The sequence below is a fragment of the Macrotis lagotis genome, chromosome 3, assembly GCF_037893015.1.
Source record: "Macrotis lagotis isolate mMagLag1 chromosome 3, bilby.v1.9.chrom.fasta, whole genome shotgun sequence".
Taxonomy (NCBI): Eukaryota; Metazoa; Chordata; class Mammalia; order Peramelemorphia; family Peramelidae; genus Macrotis; species Macrotis lagotis.
In genome coordinates, this window is record NC_133660.1 from 176,778,156 (window position 1) to 176,795,970 (window position 17,815).

Genomic DNA, 17,815 nt, shown 5'->3' on the forward strand with positions numbered 1-17,815 from the left:
AATACAGCTAGTAAGAGCAACAGTGAGAAAAATATTAAAGCAACTTCTTTGGTGGACTTATGATGAAGAAAGCAATTCATCCCAGAGACAGAGCCATTGGAATCTGAACAGACTAAAGTACATTTTTTTTTCTCTCTCACATATTATTGAGGTTTCTTATCCCTTTTTTTGGGGGGGGGTTGTGATTACTCTTACAACAAGATTATTGTAATAATATAAGCCAAAAAAGAAATGCTAAGTGAAAAAAAAAGCTTCATAGAAACAATTGCACCTTAGGCATTTCCCTATAATACCTCATCATTGACAACTTCCTTAAAGCAAAAAAAAAAAAGGTTAAGGAAAACCAAAAGATAAAACAATCTTGTCTGACACTGCATACAAAATCCTATACTTAAAGTTCTTATCTTTCTAATGGCAAAAGAAAGTATGTTTCATCTTCTGCTCTTTAGGATCAAACTTAGTTACATTTAACTTGAGTTCAACTGACTTTTAGTGTTATCTAATGTTAGTCATAATGTTTATTTATAAAACATTCACTAAATTTTAATTATAGTGCTTAAATGAAATTGTGGTTCAAAGTAAGTTTTTATAATATTACATTTTTTCACAATCATCCAGGATGGCTACCTTCTCCTTATATAATAAAAATTTTAGCTGTAATTAATTGATGTCATGTTCAGATAGAAAATAGAATAATTCAGAGAAAAAGTGTCCTTTCACTTTTTTTCTTGGAAATTAGGTCCCTATCATCTATATTGAAGATGAGAAAGCAAAGAAGCACGTTGGTAGCTACTTCATCTCCTTCTTCTGGAGTGTTAGTATTTATGCATTGTCTATACTTTTCTTAAAATTTAAAGTTCACCAGAATTAAAAGAAGACAATGAGAAGAGAGATGGGAAATAGACACATAAGGCAATAATAATGTCAATAATGTCCTCAATGTCAAATCCATTGTTCATACCATGAGGACTGGGAAGGCAATGGAGAAGTAGGAGAATACTAACTAGGATGATGATTGTACAGACATCATGTGTATTGAAACCACCATGGCATCTGTGAAGAGGCCATGCAAGAACATTGAAATACTAGTTAACTAGATTCAGACAAGCTTATTGATTATTTTAGTGTTTCATTTTTATTATATCTGAGTTTGAGAAAGAGATAGAGCAGCACAAGGTTACAGGTTGGCCCTAAAGAAACCTTCATAATGATTAGCATAGTATAAGAGACAGGAGAATTACGTAGTACTGCTTTGTGTCTGGCACTACAAACATGATTTTTAGTAATCACCTAGTATGTGCCAAATACACTAGAGCAATCAAAACCTGCCAGAAATGAAATGCTTAAAATACTACTTCTGGGGACGGCTAGGTGGTGCAGTGGATAAAGCATAGGCCCTGGAGTCAGGAGTACCTGAGTTTAAATCTGGCCTCAGACACTTAAAAATTACCTAGCTGTATGGCCTTGGGCCACTTAACCCCATTGCCTTGCAAAAACAAAACAAAACAAAACAAAAAACATAAAATATAAAAAATAAAAAATACTACTTCTGTATCATATTAGCCCTGTGACTTTGAACAAGTCATAAAACTCTTAGAATCAGTCAGTTTTCTAATTTCTAAATCTGAAGAACAGGTACTGACCTCCAATTAAGTATGGGTACTTAATTGGGAATTCCCTATACCAAGTCTGGTATAAAAATAAAGATAATAATGATAATAATAATAATAATAATAATAATAATAATAAAGGCTGGCACTTATATAGCACTTTAAAGTATAAAAAACTGTCTCATTTGATCTTCACGAAAATGAAATCATGTTTTGAAATGAGCCTGACTCTGACTAGTCTTCTAATAATTTACTGTCAAAATCAGAACAAAATGAGATATTTGTAAGTCATTCAGCAACTAACCAAAAGAGATTTACTTAGCCATAACAGAAGGATATTCAATAAGAAAAGGCATGGATGACACCTCGAGTTAGCTGTATGAAACTGTCTTACCTAAATTACCCATTGTGACCCACCAGTCAAGAACCAGAATGCCCCTGAGTTCCTACTGGCTGCTTTGTACTCAGGTGTCTGGATTATCTTAAAAGAACTCATCAGTATCTGCCAAGAACAGATAGATTATCTAAATTATACAGCCTTTACCTTACTGCAGAGGGTAAAAGTCCTTTGATATCTGTCTGATATCCTTTCTAATCAAAAAAGACCATGACATCAAATGAATGATGAAATGACTTGTACATTGTGTTTATTATAATGAGAAAAAATGTTGTGCAAATACATCCTTCTCACTGCCATTTCCAGAATCCAAGGCCTCATCTGATAGGAAACAGAACTTCTGGTAAAGGTCTGGATGCTGTAAAAGTCCTTGACCTGAGGCACCATGGCACTACAGAACTTTTGCAAGGCAGAACTTTTGGTGACAACTTTGCGACAAGATGGTATAGCTGGTCTAATCATCAGCACAGTTCATTTACAATTTTTGACAATGCAACATAGCTAACTTAGAGCCTGAGAAATGACAACCACATCTAAGGAAGGCAGCAGGCACACAAATTACCCACTCACTAAAGAAAATAATAATACAGGACTCTTTTCAGGTCCTGGAATTGGAATGAATATACTTTGAAATCCTTTAAAGAGGGAGGGAAAGTTGGAGGGAAAGTCTGGTGCTAGCAGACAAGATAGTTCCAGCTTCAATAATGTATATTAAAAGTTGCTGCAGTTGGATCTTGGGTCTACTGTCTTCTTAGCCCCAGCAGCCTGTCACAGTGTTCTTAGTTGAGTGTCCCTCAGGCTGAAGTGCTAACTTTGAAAAAAATTAGAGTTCAAAGCAGATCCAGGTCACCTGGATGCTCCAGTTTGGAATACTGGAGCATTAGTATTTTGTGTGTGTGTGTGTGTGTGTGTGTGTACATATACATATATATATATATATATATATATATGTATATATATATATATATATTATGTTGGATAACTAGAGCCCTGTTCTGCCATTTAATAATAGGATAACTAGGTGTTTAAAATAAGATACTCTAGGCACAGCCTGTGCCCAATTATAGATTTCTGAAGAAAATGACCCTCTAGCTAAGTACAAATTAGCTCTGTCTATCTATACCCTGACAGTATCTCCTCTAATCTTTTACTACTTTGTATCTGTACTTGAGGCTACTCATGAAATGTGGGGCCCGACCCATTTATCACTGTGAGAATACCTGGAACCATTCCACATTTAGCAGAACTGAAAGCCAAGACAATTGTAGCTATTAACTAGGATCCAGAGGCCCCAATTTCCCAAGTGAAAATTTGGGAATTGTTGCAAATTTATTTAAAGTAGTTCCTGAAATGATAGAGATATTGAAGAAGAGGGCCATCTCCCACACCTTTGCACTGATTATTCTCCATAACTGGAATGCGTCCCCTGTATACCTCTGACTCTTAGAAATCCTTTGTTTCTTTCAAAATTCTGCTCAAGGACTTTCTTCAACAAGAAGCCTTTCCTGGATGCTCCCTGGTCCCCCCAGGTGGGCGGCCGAGCAGCTGACGCCCCCTCCGGCGGACGCCAGGTGGTATATATCTATCTCTTAAAGTTGGGAAAAGAAAAACAACTTTTTGAGTAATAAAAATGCCGCCTAAATTCAAGCGCCACCTAAATGATGATGATGTCACTGGCTCTGTGAAAAGTGAAAGGAGAAATCTTTTGGAAGAAGATTCAGATGAAGAAGAGGATTTTTTCCTAAGGGGACCATCTGGACCAAAATTTGGACCCCGGAATGACAAAATTAGACATGTACAGAATCAGGTGGATGAAGTAATTGATGTCATGCAAGAGAATATTACAAAAGTGATTGAAAGAGGAGAGAGACTGGATAAGCTACAAGACACATCAGAAAGCTTATCAGATAACACAACAGCTTTTAGCAACAGATCAAAACAGCTTCGAAGACAAATGTGGTGGCATGGATGCAAAATGAAGGCCATCATGGCTCTTGTTGCTGTTATCCTTTTGCTGGTGATTATCATTCCTATTTTCCTGAAATAAAGGACTTGATTCTGTGACTAGAGATCTCTAATAAAACATTTCTGGGACAATTTAAAAAAAAAGAAGATTGCTGCATAATTTAAAGATAAATGTACATGACTTTGAAAAGTGTTTTTTTCTCAAGAAGAGGCAAGTGTCCTGTTCAAATTGGAGCATTGACAGATTCCTGATTAGCATCCTCTCCTTTACCAAAATATGCTGTCATTAATTTATTTTTAAAAGAAACATCTACTTTGCCTTGTTATAGAAGCCTAATTTGAAACTAGATACTTGCCAATACATTATTTGTATATAGAGTTAAACGTTGATGATGATAATTATAATTTAACATAACTTCCTACTGTAAATTAGAGAGGGAGGGATTTATTGCATCAAGTTCAGGGATAGGATGGGAGGTAAGAGATGAAACATTATGTAAAAAGGATTGGTAACCATTCAATTAATGATCACAAAGTATATAATTTTTCTCATGTAAAAAAATGAGATTTTGGAAATGGTTTCCATTATTTATGGTGAAACTAATGTTTTCAATACTACTACTTTCAACTGTGACTAAAGACATTTCAGTAAACCTATTTTTGCCTGTATGTAGAATCTGTGACAACTTTTTTTTTTTTTTTACTTTGGGGCTATAGTTGATCAATCTTATAGCACAGCCTTGGATAATTAAGGCAGGAAATGAGATTGAAGGAAAGGAGAGCATCAGTGGAGTGTTTGGGAATAACGACTTCTACCTATGAGCACATTGCAATAAAGTAATAATTGGAGAGAAGCTAAGAGAAAATGAATAAAAGAAATCTATAGTTACTCAATTTGTTCTAGCATTTTACCCTCAACGAAGCCTATTTTCAGAACTAACAAGTAGCAATAATCAGTTGCTTTGACTTTGACCATCTTTCCCTGTTCAACATCTGTCTTCTGGTAGAAGTCCTAATTTGCCACGAGGTGGTCAAAAAAGCAAGCTGCAGAACCTAAGAGAAACCCCCAGGAGCCCAAGTAATCCACATATGGGATCATCTGTACCTTTAAAAAATCACATGCTGGCTAACATTGAAAGTTTAACATTTTTCTTGAACTATTTTCACTTAATAAATAAAGACAAAAAAATTAATAAAAAAAGGAAAAAAAAGAGAAGCCTTTCCTGATTCCCCTCAGTTGTGATTGCCTTACATATTGAAAAGTTACTTTATATTTGTCCTCCAAAACCTCCTTTTAAGAGTTCAATCTGAAGGGGTGGCTAGGTGGCTAGGTGGCGCGGTGAATAAAGCACCGGCCCTGGAGTACCTGTGTTCAAATCTGGTCTCAGACACTTAATAATTACCTAGCTGTGTGGCCTTGGGCAAGCCACTTAACCCCATTTGCCTTGCAAAAACCTAAGAAAAAAAGAGTCCAATCTGAACTGGTAAAGCAAAGTGTCTGTCTGGGCATCAGTGGTTTCTGCCTCTAAGCCTGCTACTCAAAGGATAGTCTGAGGTTAGATCTGCAGTGGGGATAAAGAGAAAAAAGTGTTTTATCCTTGGGAGCTCTGGATCAGGTGAGGAAAGAAAAAAGGAAGAAAAAAGGAGGAGGAAAGGGAGGATAAACAGCATATTTATATGCAATTCAATCATTATTGATAAATATATCTTGAACAGGTACTGCAGATTAGCAATGAGCTAGACCCCCTGACCTGAAAAGGACAACGAGAGTGAGATGAACTGAATTTGGGAAACCAGGCAATGCTTTCAATGATCCCAAGCTGTTCACTAATATAAAAACTTTTCTTAAAAAAAAAACACTAATAGAAGCATGACCTAACCTGAGGTTTGTACAGGGAGGAGGTGAAGGGTCTCAACTGAAACAAAATGAGTAAAACACACCCGCCTGAAGTAAAAAAGTTTATGGACAAGAAGCTATCATTGAAATTAAATGGTGGGAGGCATGTTCAAGGAATATTGTGGAGGGTTTGATCCATTTATGAATCTTGTGATTGATGAATGTGTAGAGATGGCACCAGGTGGGCAACAGAATATTGGAATGGTGGTAATCCAAGGAAATAGTATCATTATGTTAGAAGCCTTGGAACAAATATAAGGAAGGAAGCACCATCAATGCCCTGGGTCTCCACTTGTCCTTTACATTCCCAAGAGCCTCTTTTTTTTCTTTTGATATATAAAATTAGTCATCGTATATTCTTTCTTTAACTTTTTGAAAATAAACGTTTTGTAAGATGAAAAAAACTAATAGTTTTCTAGTGGTGCTATATGGTTATGAACTGAAAAACAACACAATTTCAAAACAATAAAAATTCTGGTACCCAAAGGGTAATGAAGAGACATGTAGTAAGTGCAAATAGATGCAGGTTAATAACAGTTTTTATTCACTAGAAGTGGGATAGAAAATATATGATTTGTAAAGAACTAAGGTTGGTTATAATGTTTGTCCTTCTTTCTTGAAGAAGACCATGATTTTAGGGAGATGATGCCATGACAAGCACATGAATTGAACTGTATCATCCTAAATTGCCAGTCTCACTTTATCCTCTTGAGTCATCTGGGTCCAGTGATCAGATATAAATCTGGATGACTGAAAATAGGCCTGGATATAGGCAATTAGAGTTAAGTGACTTGCCCAAGGTCATACAACCAGTTAATACAACCAGTATTATAGTTACATTTGAACACAGATCCTCCTAACTCCAGGGCTGGTACTCTGCCCACTGCATAGCTGCCCCTTAGATGACTGATTGTACAGCAAAAGCAAAGGATAATAGGGAGAAAACTGAATGAATTTTGCACTGGCAACCATAGAATGTCATAAATCTAGATAAAAAATCTTTAGTATGTTGAAAGGACTCTTATGGAAGATTTATGGGTGAATGTGAATAAAAGCCAACATGGATGAGGTGCAGATAGATAGGTTAAAATCTGAACTGTTGACAAAAGTACCCATCCACATCAATGAAATCACAGATTCACTGAAGTATTTGAAGTGCTTTACAAAATGAATAATTTTTAAAAAAAAGTAACAGACCAATATAATCCTTAAAAGTTAATGCCTGAAATTTGTGGGCTTTATTCAATGGTTGAAGAGAGAGAACTGACATCTTTGCTTGTTACTAGCTCAAAATTATATTGTCCTTTTGCCTCTTTTTTTTGTATCTCTAATGCTTGGCACATTGATAAATGTTTATTGACTTAATAAAAAATGTCTTCAAAAGAGGCAGCTGGGTGGCATAGCAGCCAGAATACCTGTTCTGGAGTTCAAAGAACCTGAACTCAAATCCAGCCTCAAACACTTGGTACTTACTAGCGACCTGTATGTCCCTGTGCAAGTCACCTAACCCCCAAATGCCTCCAAAAATGTTTTTTAGCTAAGATAATACCATTTTTAGTGATATCATGAATCTGTAGACATCATTTACAAAACATCTTTAATAAATGACAGTCTCCCTATAGTAAGTATATTCCCTATTCCTGTTTGTGTTTTCCCAAGAATCTCTCCAAGGGCACCCTTAACTTTACCAGTCTCCTTCCTCTCCTCTGTAAGCTCTTCTTAATGTAAAAACAATGGGAATATTTAAAAGGGGTTTTCTCAGAATATAATACAAATTCTGATATATGATTCAATAAACACTCAACTCTGTGCTGTGATCTAAGCATAAAGAAGAAAAGAATGACATAGTCCTTGCTTTCAAAGAGCTCACAATTTACTGTGTTTGGGGAGCTCCAGAGGGAGGATATGAGACATACAAATAAATACATTGGAAATGTGTTAGGCTATGAGGAAGTACACGAGACAAACAGTATTCTGAGAAATTTGAGGAGGGAAGAGTCACTTTTAGCAAAAGAGATCAGGAAAGTTTTCAGAGGAGAATGACTATGTGTACTAGGGCTTGAAAGATTTCAATAGGCATATATGTGTATATGTATATATAAACAAACATAATATGTAGATATACAGATGTATATGTGGGAGGATGTTATAGGGTCACTTTATAGGTGAAGAATTTTGTATAAACAAATATACTGAGGTGGAGAGGACATACCAACATTAGTGAGCAATGAGCTGATCCAGTTTGGCTAGAGCCTATAATTTGTGAAGGAAAGTACCAAAAAATACAGGAGGACAGGAAATTTGGACCAGATTGTGATGACAATCATCCATGTCTATAGTATTGATACAGAAAACCACACAGGTTGATATGACCACCAAGTGAGAGTATAGAGAAGACAGCTAAGGACAAAGTCTTAGGGAGATAATTAAGAGCTAATTTTTTTTAAAAGGCAATTTTAAGCTACTTAAAAAAAAACTTTGAGTAATGATTCTAAAGTATGTAAATCAGTTATATCAATGTTTCCTTCAAGTGTGACTTTTGTAGGGAAGTAAGGAGGAAGGGTAGCTGATAAAACTGAATAAACTGTCAAGAGAATTGAGACACTAAACTCCCCTCTCTGTTCCCAGTGAAATAGGCTGCAAAAAACACTTTCAAAGAGCTAGGGATTGTGGTGAGTTCTTGCAGTATTTTTTTTAAGGTGGGATGGGGGGAGCAGGAAATGGGAAGACTACGATAGAGTAATACTTGAAAACAATGAGAACCAATGATATAAAATTGAAAAGTTAATTTTGCAAGTCTTCTGGTAAATAACTTGCTTGTGAAGTTGTGACGAAACAATATTGGCATCATCAGTATTTGACTTGATTGCCACCGTGTCCTGTTTTAAATTTTTAAAAAGTCAATTTGCAACAGTATACATATAATAAACACGTTAAATTGATTTTGTCCCACTTTTAAAAATACATTGTTAATATTCCCTAAAAACACACAATCTAATTGTAGCAATTTGTTTATTGAAAGTATATATCTCTAGATAGAGCACTGGCCCTGGAGTTAGGAGGACTTGAGTTCAAATATGGTCTCAGATACATAATAATTGCCTAACTGTGTAACCTTGGGCAAGTCACTTAACCCCATTGCCTAAAATAATTTTTTTTAAAAAGTATCTCAAACAAAAATGAAGTTTATTTGATTAAAAGTACTTCACACAAATCACCCAATTAATATGGATTTTGAAAACTTTTTTGTAATCACCTCTAGCAAAGATCTATAGAAGTAATAAAGAAAAATACTGTTTGCCCAAACCTTTAAATGATATTGTAAAATCTAATTAATTTAGACTCCACTAATTCATTTGTCTTAACGGCCTTACAATAGGGGAAGTCGGTTTAGCAAACTTTTTGGGGTTGGGGGTAGGGCAGAGAAATCAAAACTAAAAAAAAATATTTTTAACATACAAAATTGATACGTTTATTACAATTTGCTCAGATATTAGCAATCTCAGAGGGCCCTCTACTAGCCAGACTCTTAGCCTAACTGAACTTTCTAAACAGGCCATAATTCTAACTTTCACTAATTCTGAGAGTACTTGTCCCCAAGTCGATTGACTATATTCAAAACATAAACAGCCCTAGACAAATATCTTACATTTATAAAGAAGTGCATCCAAAAGGTGCCTAGAACCAAGAATGAATTCTGCGTTTGATTTCCTCCCAGTTGTCAAATAATCCGGAACTCTCTTCATCAAGAATGAAGTCTCTATTTGATTTTCTCCCAGTTATCAAATAACCTTAGAACGTTCTTCTTCTGTTTAGCAAAAAAAAGTACCTAGCAGCTGCGTGAAATAAAAATAGTAGCAGCGCAAGAATAGCCAACAACTTCCCTTTATGTTTTTTTCACCCCTAAATTATGCCTTAAAATTGTTTTGGAATACACTTCAAGCATGTTGCAAGATTCCTTAAAAAAAATCATCTTTTGGGACCAAGGACTATTACCTTTAATTTAGAAAAAAACTGCTATCTTATTGTCTAATCTTGTTATCTCTCATACTTTATGTTTCTTCCTTAAGGATGTGATTTCTCTCTCATCACCAATTTGGATCAATGTATACCATGGAAACAATGTAAAGACTGATAAATTGCCTTCTGTTGGGGTGTCAAGAGGGAAGTGAGATTAGGGGAAAACTGTAAAACTGAAAATAAATAAAATCTTTTTAAAAATGATATATTGTCTGATCTTGCTATCCCATACTTTATTTTTCTTCTTTAAGGATATGATTTCTCTCTCATCACACTCAATTTGGATCAATGTAAACCATGGAAACAATGTAAAGACTGACAAATTGCCTTTTGTGGGGGGTGGGGGAGGGAGGCAAGATTAGGGGGGAAACTGGAAAACAAAAATAAATAAAATCTTAGAAAAGCTGATATCTTCTTGTCTGATCTTGCTATCTCTCATACTTTATGTTTCTTCCTTAAGGATATGATTTCTCTCTCATCACACAATTTAGCTCAATGTAAACCATGGAAACAATGTAAAGACTGACAAATTGCCTTTTGTGGGGGTGGGGGAGGGAGGCAAGATTAGGGGGGAAACTGGAAAACAAAAATAAATAAAATCTTAGAAAAGCTGATATCTTCTTGTCTGATCTTGCTATCTCTCATACTTTATGTTTCTTCCTTAAGGATATGATTTCTCTCTCATCACACTCAATTTGGATCAATGTAAACCATGGAAACAATGTAAAGACTGGCAAATTGCCTTTTGTGGGAGGGGGAGGCAAGATTAGGGGGAAAACTGTAAAACAAAAATAAATAAAATCTTAGAAAAGCTGATATCTTCTTGTCTGATCTTGCTATCTCTCATACTTTATGTTTCTTCCTTAAGGATATGATTTCTCTCTCATCACACAATTTGGATCAATGTATACCACGGAAACAATGTAAAGATTGACAGATTGTCTTTTGGGGGGGGTGAGAGAGTAAGATTGGGGGAAAAATTGTAAAACTGAAAAGAAATAAAATCTTTAAAAATAAAGAAATAAAAAACTCATCTTGGGGGAGAAGCAGCTATTAAAAGGCAAGAAGAAAGTTGGAAACTTTGAGCGGCACGCCGCAGCCTCACGCCTGTGCCCGCCGCCCGGGCTGAGGACGCCGCCGGGCAGAGTGGCCCCCCAGGAGCCCCGCGCCCCGGGGACCCCACTTGGAGGAAGCGGCGCGCGGCGGCGCGGGAGGGGAGCTGCGGGGCAAGTTGGGGGGCGCGGACCCCATCCCGCCCCTCCCCCGCGCCGGCCCCGGGGGAGGGGCTACGGCGCTCTGCCCCCCAGGGGGGCGGTCACACTTACCCCCAATCCTGCTTCCGGGGCAGCAGCGGGGTGACCGAGGGGGGGAGGGGGAGGCGCCTCCCCTCGGGCCCCCTGTCCGGGCCCTCTCCGGGAGGCCTAAGGAGCCCCTCGGCTGGGAAGCCGTGGCGCCATCGCGGCCCCCCCCTCCCTCGCTGCCGGACCGCGCGGAGACCAGGGAGGGAAGGGGAGGGGGAGGGGCGGGGAATTCGGTCCCGGCAGGGTGGCCCCGCCCCCTCCGGCCAGGCCCCGCCCCCGGCCTCGGCGGCGGGCCGAGGGGCGGGCCGAGGGGCGGGGCTTCCGGGCGGCCCGGAAGGGAGGGGGCGGGGACAGCTACGCCGAGGCCCCGCCCCCGGCTCCCCTCCCCCGCGCAGGCTCGGGCATCCCGAAGGGGGAGGGGGAAAGAGGGAATCCCCGGCCCCACGGAGGGCAAGGGACTCGTCCAAGGTCGCTGCTCCCTTCCCCCCCAGCCGTCCTTTTGCTTGGATGCCACCAAACAATAGCCTCTCGGTACCAAGGTCCTTGGCCCCCAGTGTGGCCCTCTAGAACGTATAATTCGGTTAAACTCTATTTTTATTACGCAGCTGCTCAGTCGCTGAGTTCTTAAGTTTTCCCACCTGTCCTAAGTAGCAACGAGGATGGTCATGGCCATGACCTTCAGGAGGGCAGCTTGGAAGGCACAAAACGACCCTGGCAGAAATAAGTCAAAGGGTGCTGTTTTCTTTTCTTTTTTGAGCTTCTCTCAGCCACATCCAGCACTGGCAGGAGGGGTGTAGGGGGCAATCATGATTAGTGTTTGGAAAACATTCACCTTGCAGGTTGTTTGTTTTTGTTTGGTTTTTTTTAGTTTGGTAATTATTATCTGAGACCGCATTTGAACCCAGGTCCTCCTGACTCCAAGGCCAGAGCTCTATCCACTACACCACCTAGCCGCCCCGACCTTGCATGTTTTATAGGGAATTTTGTGCATATAATTTGAGGCGAGTCATTTCTAGGCCTCATTGTTATTAATTTGTAAAGTGAAGAAGTTGGACCGGACGATGAATAAATCCCTACGAACTCCATAATGCTTCTTTACTGCTGTGCTATCTATAAAATGAAGAGGTTGGATTAAAATAATATCTCCTAGTTAAAATCTCATGATCTGGGGGCAGCTAGGTGGTGCAGTGGATAGAGCACCAGTCCTGGAGTCAGGAGGACCTGAGTTCAAATCCAGCCTCAGACACTTAAAGATTACTTAGCTGTAAGGCAAGCCACTTAACCCTATCTGCCTTGCAAGAACCTAAAAAACAAAAACAAACTCATGATCTGTACTCATGCAGTTTCTCAAAAGAGAAAGCGCTATGTCTTGAAAACAGCACTGAACCTAAAGTCACATGACCTGGGCTTTGGAATGGGTCTTCTACCACCTATCTGGGTGAACCTAGGTGAACCTCCATTTCTTCCTTTTGTAAAATGATCGGTGCAGTACTAAATAATCTCTAAGAACTCTTTCAGTTCTAAGATTCTATTATACCAGCCCAGATGTTCTTTAATATGTCCCATCTACCAAAATTGCAATGCAAGCCGATGATCCAAAATATATATTGTTACTCAAAATGCAGCCATTCCATTTAGTAGTGGTACCCTGGGTTTCTGAGCTGACCCTTTTCAGAATGTACTGCTCACTCTACTTGGGGAAGTGGTTAAACAAAGCTAAACTACATGAACAATGTAACATCACTATCAATTGCTAGGAAACAACAGATTGAGGACTTTTGGTACTCTACCATTAGAAATTGGGGGCCAATGGAACTAAGAATCGGAAAGCAGAACATCCCAGACTCGACCAAAAATAAATAAAACAAAATTGCAGCCTCAAAGCAAAATACAATTTGTGCTTGAGGGGTATGAAAGATACAATTATACATTTGTCTTTCTCAATCACATCTTATACACTCAAATGATTACTTTAGTCGTATTGTTATTAAACACAGTGAATGAAAGTAAAAGATCATAGCCTTATTTATGAATTTGATACTATTTTTCAGGCTTTGCATAATACTGCTCTTCAGCCCCAGTGGCGGCATGTTATATGATCCTAACTTCTACACTCAGAAGGATCACTGATTTCATTGATAGAAATTGTCTTCAGCAATGCATTTTGCATCCCATTCATGCTACCCCTGCCTGTGGTATAGATTCCTGACCTTATTTTTCCACAGGTGTTCTTCAGATGGTTCACCCAGCATGTCTTCTATGTATCTCTCCAGTGTCCTTTAGGTTATTCACAACTTTTAATTCCTTAGCAATTGTGTTGTTCCAAGATTTGCAGCCAAAGAGTACTGGTAGAAGAACTTTTGTTTTGAAAAGCTGGATCTTTGTGCTCCATTTCCCAAATTCAATTTGTCTTGCTCTCTTTCTTCTGTGCCATTCTGGGTCCAATTCATTATCTATATGTTGTTTGTAGAGGCATTTGTATAGTACTAATGTTTAACAACATGTATTCCATTGTCTGGACTGTAGGCATTTTCATCCATTTAGTTTTCCTACAGGGATTATTAGGCTGATTTCTTCTCATTGGTTTCATCATTCTCCTCTTTGAAGAGTCCCTGAAATGATCTGGGGACTGATAAAGTGTAGAATAATGGTAAGAAACACTGGCCATGGAATAAGATGTCCCACATTCAGATCTTACTTCCAAATAATTTAGCTCTGTGGCCTTGGACCACATATGTTGCCTTCATTAGGCCTCAGTTTACTCATCTATTGAAAATAAGGGAACTGGAGTAGTTGGACTTTGAAGTTCCTTCCAGGTCTCGGTCTTTGGACTTAACAAGGGAATGCTTTGTGAAATTAAGTGGCTTACAGGGAAGCTGGTATGATCTCAATACATATCCTTGTGATTCTTTGTTGGAGAACATTTTTGCTCTTTTACAGTCAACATAGAATAAACACAGCAGGATTTTATATTCTCAGTCAATTGTATGACTGTAAAAACCTGGTCTACTAGCCTGCTGAAAATTCTTCATGAAAGCTTATTATCCTTTCATATTTTCATCTAGAATACTCTTCAAAAAGGACAATAATAAAAGGATAAAATGTAATTAATATAAATATAACATTCTATAATAATATATTTCAATTTTAAAATTCCCAAGATTCTATGAATTTCTTGGTCTGCTCCTCTTTATATTGGTGGTTTGCTTTGCTTGTACCCAGATCTAACATGGAAGCACCCTGCTTCTGGGAGCAAACATCCCACCCTATAGGTGAGGAATAGCTCCTTTTGAATAAATAGCTGTAACAGGTTGCCTATTTTAAACTGCCAGATTGATACTGTTTTGTTCTTTTTCATCTATGTACTTTCCCACTGTCCAAGAGGGAAAAGAACACACATAGTTCACCCACAGTCATGAACTTAACTGAGAAAGATACCTTCCCAGTCTTCTCCTTTTAGGCCTTCTGGCTTAGTAATTATTTCTATTCTGTTTCATTTATCCTCTATATCTTGGTGCTAATGCCCCTAGGACTTGGGAGTTTAAATTTTGGAGTTGGGATCCCAGAGGGGAAGTCACAGTCAACCAGCCCAAGAGGGAAAGAAGTCTCAAGAAGTTAGGAAACCTGGTACTCAAGTCTAAGAAGGATTTTGGACATGGAGGAGATTGTGCTATATAGGGACTGAGCTAAACTATGAGTTTAGTCCCTTTCCCTTTCCCCAAGAGACCAGGGTGATATGAGAGTAGAAAGGGGAGATGATGTCTTCCATGTATTGTGGATGTATTGTTAATTCTTTAAAATGCCCTTTAAGTAAATATTTCTTTGCAAAAACTAATCTAATAGATACTTGTCAAATGGAACTAATGTGTGGGGGGAGCCCCTTTTTTACACTTGAGGAAACACCATTGGTAGTGACTAGAACCCCTGAAAGAATTTAGACAATCCAGATCTCCTTAAGGTTACCAGAAAACTATGGGGGATGGGTGAGATAATCTTTAAGAGTTATGCTATGTGAAAATTTGCCATCATTTGGTCATTCTGGTGATAAACTTCTTTGAACTTAACGAGGCTTTGATATACCTACATTTTATTGACAAACTCATAGTCAAAATTTGTGCATTTTGATAGAACCTTCCAGAGTATGTACTTATACTATATCCATCATAATGAATTATTAGAACAGTAGATTAAAAAGCTTTATTATTCCATGGAATTTAAAAGATCTAGGGAACATATTATATTCGTTTTCATTTTTACACAGAAAGAATAATGTTCATATAATCACCTGTATACAATGGAACATTAAACAGATATGTAATATTGACTTGGTCTCTGAAAAAAATCTAAGAAAATCACATCAGGTCTATTACAGTTTGCCTGCTGAAACTGATAATTATGAACTCATGTGTTATACCCAGAGACAAAAAGCAATATTTCTTATGTCTTTATAATTGAGAAAGTAAAAAATCCAATTGAAGATAGGATGATGTATTCATTTTTAAAAAAAAAAAATTCCCTATTTTTAAAAATAAGTTCATTGATTCTTTTCATCACTGCAGATCTGAATGTTAAGTTATGGTTATATATGAAGTTCATAGCTCACCCCACCCATCAAAAAGTGGGAAATTTCACCATGAATACCATATGGCTTTTTATAGATGAAATGGCTTGTCTGTTGCCCATGGTAACCCTTAAAATGTCTAAAACAATGCCAAAGGAAAGTACAGAAAGTTCCTAATTCATAAATGGGTTTTATTTCTGTGTATTGATGATACTATTCAGCTACCTCATGGGTTAAATAAGTAATTATCAATAAACCTGGGAGTCTTATTCCCATTTTAAATATTATTTATAAAAAATGCATTCTTGTATTCTAGGAATAGATTTCCTTTTCCCATAGTTCCAAGAATGGTAATGAACCTCAATTTTGCTGTTCTAATGAAAAGAATGGAGATCCCCCCCCCCATCAATAGCATAAATGGTCAAAGGACTTGCCTCTCTTAAGATAAGTCTGGGATCATGGGGCAGCTAGGTGGCACAGTGGATAAAGCACTGGCCCTGGAGTCAGGAGTACCTGGGTTCAAATCCGGTCTCAGACACTTAATAATTACCTAGCTGTGTGGCCTTGGGCAAGCTACTTAACCCCATTTGCCTTGTGAACCCCTCCCCCCCCAAAAAAAGATAAGCCTGGGATCAGAATAGGGATTTCTGCTTTTTCTTTATATAAAAAAGATTTCTTAAATGATTCTGGGATTCCAAAAATTAATTCAAAATGATTTTAGGTTAATTTGAGAATAAATTATAAAGAAATGTTCAAAAGTAAGAGAATGCCTGTATCATGAACTCTATGAGTGTTCCAATAATCTAAATTTATAATGGTGTTGATTATGAATCTTTTTACATGATTAAAGAGCTTTATTGACAGTTGGCAAACAGTTCTGTCTCTTGGTAAATGGGCACTCTAGCAAATAAATGGTTTGGCACTGGTCCCTTTGTCTTGTTTCCCAGACTATCAAAAAATATGTAGAATATTGTTATGTCAGTTTTATTTACAAAGTCTAAATCCTAAGAACTGAGGCCAACTAAGGAAGGGTTTCCATTTCCTGCTTAGGGTTTATTTTATTAGGTCCCTTCTCATTCAATTTCAATGAATAACAAACAATTATTAAGTATCTATTATAGTGAACATTATGCTAGCCATTAGAGAAGATACATATTTTTATACTTCAAGGATATATTATTTCATCCATGTGGGTATTCACTGCTTCAGATTATAACATTTCTATTCATAATAGATAGATTAATGAGTTACTAATAGTTAAAGTATTACCCTCTGGTAATGAGTCATTTTGAATTAAACAAAACTAGTCTTTGGATACAGACATATAATCTTCTATCTGGACCTTATCTCAATATAGTCTTTGCAGGAGGAAGGGGTAGTTAGGTGGCACAGTGGATAAAGGACCAGCCCTGGAGCCAGGAGACCTGAGTTCAAATTCAGTCTCAGATACTTAATTACCTAGCTTGTGTGACCTTGGGCAAGTCACTTGCTGCCCCCCCCATGTAGTCTTTGCAGTTAATTCATATGCCATTAGAATCTCTTGATCCCTCTTCTTTGACAGATGGACCAGGTTCAATCTTGATGACTCTTCTGACAGTAATCTGTATAGTAATCTGATATTCAATCCCCTTGCAAGTATCTAAGATTACCAATTCGGTGCATATAACAAGCTTATTACTTACAACAGAAATCATATCTAAACTCATAGATGGTAAAGAAATTTACCCCTCTGAAATAAATACCACAGGATTGTATCAGTCCTTAAATCCCTCTACCAACTCCTACTAATGATTTGGGCTGTATGGCAATGAGTTGATGCAGACTGGTAAAGCTTTATTGCTCCAGGCAATACAAACTAACTCAACCTCCCAGAGATTGCACACGACTACTCATATTCTATGATATATGAAGGTTTTATCCCATCCAAATCTCCTCTGCACTAACCCTTTTTCTCTTTCTCCCAAAGCTTTTTTTTGTTCTTTTTTTGTAAATAGTATTTTTCTCCTATTATATGTAATGATAGTTTTCAGCATTAATTTTTAAGATTGTGAGTTACAAATTTTT

General features: G+C 37.7%; 1 protein-coding gene and 2 pseudogenes across 1 annotated transcript in view; 2 read left to right on the forward strand and 1 right to left on the reverse strand.

Moving 5' to 3' along the window:
• KLHL5 (kelch like family member 5) overlaps positions 1–11,479 on the reverse strand; it is a 144,384-nt gene extending 132,905 nt beyond the window's left edge. Inside the window, exon 1 of the mRNA XM_074229632.1 lies at positions 11,215–11,479. The gene's annotated coding sequence lies outside the window, so the exon portion shown is untranslated. The remainder of the gene's footprint in view (positions 1–11,214) is intronic.
• LOC141518004 (vesicle-associated membrane protein 4 pseudogene) lies at positions 3,582–4,502 on the forward strand (annotated as a pseudogene).
• LOC141518006 (small nuclear ribonucleoprotein G pseudogene) lies at positions 5,899–6,127 on the forward strand (annotated as a pseudogene).
• Positions 11,480–17,815: the final 6,336 nt, after the last annotated feature.